The sequence below is a fragment of the Tamandua tetradactyla genome, assembly GCF_023851605.1.
Source record: "Tamandua tetradactyla isolate mTamTet1 chromosome 25 unlocalized genomic scaffold, mTamTet1.pri SUPER_25_unloc_1, whole genome shotgun sequence".
Taxonomy (NCBI): Eukaryota; Metazoa; Chordata; class Mammalia; order Pilosa; family Myrmecophagidae; genus Tamandua; species Tamandua tetradactyla.
Window position 1 is genome coordinate 226,092 of NW_027518256.1, and position 4,813 is coordinate 230,904.

General features: G+C 38.6%; 1 pseudogene; it reads left to right on the forward strand.

Annotated features, from left to right (window-relative positions):
- Positions 1 to 340: 340 nt before the first annotated feature.
- Positions 341 to 840, forward strand: LOC143673032 (diphosphoinositol polyphosphate phosphohydrolase 2 pseudogene; annotated as a pseudogene).
- The last annotated feature ends 3,973 nt before the right edge of the window (positions 841 to 4,813 follow it).

Here is a 4,813-nt window from a genome sequence, read left to right on the forward strand (position 1 = left end):
ACTGTCCCCGCCCGTGCGAGCCTCGCTCCTCGCTTTCCCGGACCATGGCGGCGGCGGCGGCGGCTGGCAGCTGCGAGCGGGTGGCGGGCTCCTTGGAGAGCGGCGAAAATCTGGCCAGAGGCGGCGCCCCCACCTCGGCCCCCGGGCTCCAGTGATGGGCGTTCGTGTCCTGCCCGGTGTCGAAGCGGCCGCTGTCTCAGGAGCAGCCCGGCCTCGCCGCCCCTCCCCTCGAGCACCCCTGCACCCCGACTCATCCTAGTCCCCACTCCCCGGCGGCGTGGCGGCGGCCGGGCCCACGCAGCGGCGGCCGGAGCAGCAGCAGCGAGAGGCCGCCTCGAGAATGAAGTTCAAGCCGAACCAGAGGCGAGCCTATGACCGCGAGGGCTTCAAGAAGCGGGCGCGTGTCTGTGCTTCCGGAGTGAGCAGGAGGACAAGGTGCTGCTTGTGCGCAGCAGTCGGTATCCAGACCAGTGGATTGTCCCGGGAGGAGGGATGGAGCCAGAGGAGGAGCCTGGCGGTGCTGCCGTGAGGGAGGTGTTTGAAGAGGGTGGAGTCAAAGGAAAATTAGGCAGACTCTTGGGCATATTTGAGAACCAAGATCGAAAACACAGAACATATGTTTATGTTCTTACAGTCGCTGAAATATTAGAAGATTGGGAAGATTCTGTTAATATAGGAAGGAAGAGAGAGTGGTTCAAAGTAGAAGATGCAATCAAAGTTCTCCAGTCTCATAAACCTATACATGCAGAGTATCTGGAAAAACTGAAGCTGCGTTTTCCACCAACCAATGGAAATTGCACTGTCCCTTCCCTTCCAGATAGTAAAATGCCTTGTTTGTAACTGCTGCACAGAGTTCTGGGTTGCCATTCAGTAATAGATGGAATTGGGAGGAACTTGACCACCATATGCCAGCTTATGGAGAGAGAGGCTTCCTTATTTTCCTTGGCAAACATCTGAATGACACTTGCAAACTGTCTGAATTTGCCATACAGGATTTTAAAACAATTTGCATGTTTTTCAGATGCTTTCATTTTTTTTAAGTGTAAAAATATTTTAATAAGCCAAAGCCATGAGGAATTTTTTAGATGCCTTAACTATGGCCCCTCTACCCCCATCCCATGTTATTTTGGGTTGTCATTTTTTTTTACAGCTTTTTCTAACTTTTTTTGTCCATTTGATTCAATCTGGTTTATTTTGTCAGGTTAACTTACTTGTGGGTATATTTTCCCCCTAAATTGTCTTCTCATTCCCACAGCATTAATGCACTCAACTCCTTCTGTGGCAAGGTACTTATTGGTGTTTGTGCTGGTTTGAAAGGATGTATGCCCTCTAAGAAAAGCCATGTTTTGATATAAATCCAATTTCTTAAAGGTAGAATAATCCCTATTCAATATTGTATATTTGAAACTGTAATGAGATCATCTCCCTGGTTATGTGATTTAGTCAAGAATGGTTGTTAAACTGGAGTAGGGGATGACATGTCTCCACCCATTTGAGTGGGTCTTGATTGGATGACTGGAATCCTATAAAAGAGGAAACATTTTGGAGAAAGAGATTCAGACAAAACAGAGAATGCTGCAGCACCACGAAGCAGAGAGTCCACCAGCCAGTGACCTTTGGAGATGAAGAAGGAAAACGCCTCCTGGGGAGCTTCATGAAACTGGAAGCCAGGAGAGAAAGCTAGCAGATGACACCATATTTGCCATGTGCCCTTCCAACCAAGAGAGAAGCCCTGACTGTGTTCACCATGTGCCATCTCACTTGAGAGAGAAACCCTGAACTTCATCGGCCTTCTTGAACAAAGGTATCTTTCCCTGGGTGCCTTTGATTGGACATTTCTATAGATTTGTTTTAATTGGGACATTTTCTAGGCCTTAGAACTGTAAACTAGCAGCTCATTAAATTCCCCTTGTTAAAAGCCATTCTGTTTCTGGTATATTGCATTCCAGCAGCTAGCAAACTAGAACAGTATTGAAGAAATTATACATCCATTCCAAAATTTGTTTTGTAGGATCACAATTTTAATTGATAAATTCCAGATTTGAACTACTTCTGTGTTGTGCAATAACTGTTTTGACAAAGGATTTAATTTGTTCTTTTCAGGAATGTCAGCTGGTTTGTCTTAATTTTCATAACTGGTATGGTATCAATAGCTACCTGATACAACTATTTCCCCTATAACTCAACAGTAGTTCAACACAAAGTATAACTACAGAGTTAGTGATTTTCAGGGAGATATTGTTAACAAATTGTATGCAGTAAACAAATTTCATGAAAACTATATTCATGGTATTTGATTTAACATGCTCAGTGACCAGTTTCCTTTATCAATCTCTCTACACAGTATACCTAGGAACCATATTTCTGTCACAATAAATGGCTTCTAAAACACATTTTATTTTTGAGTGTAGTGACATCTCTTCAGTTAAATTTCCTTGTTTGCTAATGGCCACAGGATTGGAGTCTAACCTTAAATGCCCAGGCAGTGATGGTGCACCACAATTGAGTAAAATGGCTCTCTTGTTCACTGTTCAGACTTAAATTGTTAGTTAGAACAATTTAAGAATTGTTAGAATGCCTCAACTTTTATAAATTATCAGTAGGTACTCTTTATCATACAACTAATTTTGGGGCACTATAACATCCTGAACTAAGAATTATTTTGTCTTATACTTCCCTTTTTAATCACTCAAAATCCAGAATCCTATCTCTAATGCACTGGGTATCTTTCCTGAAATTCCTGCACTTTCCCCACCAGGTCACAATCAAATGGGAGAAAAAAACCTTTAAGATGTAGGATGGGAGAAAAGGAAAGATCATTCTGTGCAGACTTAAGACGTTTATAAAAATTTTACTAGTGAATATAAATTAGAGTTAGAACATTTTGCTCCAAAAATTGTTAACCTTTAAAAAGTTGCTACTAAAAAATAGAGTGCTGTTACACTTAAGGAAAGTTGGTGCCATGTTTTGAGATAAGACCTTGTGCCATAAATGCAGCTGGACTAAAATATAAACTTTAGTCCACAAATTAATGCTGTCAAGGGACTGGGTAAAGTAGAAAATAACCAATGACATAATTTCATTCTAAATTATGTAGTGTAATCAAATATGATCACCCAGAATTTTGTATTTTTCTTTTTACGGAGGCTGTGTATTCTGGATGTTTTTTCAAAAGGAAACATTTAAAATTCCACAGTTGACACTTTGTATCAATCTTCAATGGGCTAGATTTTCTTGTTTTTTGTTTTTTCTTTTTTTAGTAATCTCTTAAAATTTTTTAAATTATATTCTTAACACAGCAGAGAAACGATGTTTTTGTATATAAGACTGCTTTCACTTGAAATGCTGTCACAAGTATTTGGGGAAGATTTCTCTTGTATATGATATTCTTAGAGGTAATAATGCATGATCTTATTTTATAAACTCTTGAACTATGTAATTGACATGTAAAATGTATACAGTATTGATATAAACTATCTCTTAAAAAGTTAGCAAATAAATACTGTTGTATAATTTTCTTTTGTCAGAAACACTTAGACTAAGTAATGCCACTTGGGTCAGGATTTTCTTCAGTGCCATTTAGCAAACAATCATCTTTTTTAGTTTATGCAACTAGCAACATTCCAAGGTCTTCTATTTGTATGATGCAATAGAATACATTTCAGCTGTCACACTATAAATTGTGGAGGATTCTTCTGGAATCTAGCAAATTTAGAGGAAAGGCCCTAAGGAAATTTCTTTCTCTTAAGAGAAAAAGCCAACATTTTCAAGCTAAACAGTTGAACCTACCACAGATAATAATGTCTGCTATCTCAGCCCTCCAGAGTTTGCAGTGTTGGGACTGTCATTTATGTTTTTTGTGTGGCAGTTGGATAAAATTGGGCAGCTAAACTGTTCAGTCACTTGTGCCTCCCCCCAAATAAAAAAGGTTTTGTAAATTAAGACTTGCAGACATGAGGTGTAGAAAGTGCCCTGCATGTTTTGTAAACAGGTGACATTTTCCACCAAGCACATGCCATTCAGTTTTCTGTTGATTACACACTATATAAAACAGCAAAAATGAGGTGGGGCAAATGATTGTTTACACACTTTGAATTACTTTGCATGGTATCATTTGAGATAATTGGTACAAGAATCTTTGACTTTTTTTTACATTTGGAAACATTGAATAAAAATGAAAAAAAAAAGAATCAAAGGTAACTTCCTTAATATAGTAAAAGACATATATGTCAAGTACATAGCCAACATTGTACTCATTTGAAAGAGTCTGAAAGATTTTCCCTAAGATTTTGAATGAAACAAGGATACTTTCTGTCACCACTATTATTCAACATTGTACTAGAAGTTGTAGCTAGAGCAATTAGGCAGGAGAAAGAAACAGAAGGCATCCAAATTGGAAAGGAAGGAGTAAAACTTTCATTATTTGCAGACAACATGATGCTATATTTGGAAAATCCTGAGAATTCTACATCAAAATTACTTGAGATAATATTTAAATTCAGGAAGGTGGTGGTATATAAAGATAATGTGCAAAAATAAGTAATGTTCTTATAGAAGCAATGACCTAATTGATGAATCAATTAAGGAAAATATTTCACTCAAAATAACAATTAATAGAACCAACTATCTAAGAATGAACTTAACTAGGGATGTAAAGGACTTGGACACAGAAAACTATACAATACTGTTAAAAGAAATCAAAGAAGATATAAACAGCTGGAAGAACATTCTTTGCTCATGGATAAGAAGGTTAAAAGTTGTTAAGATGACAATTCTACCCAAATTGATCAACAGATTCAATGCAGTAGAAACC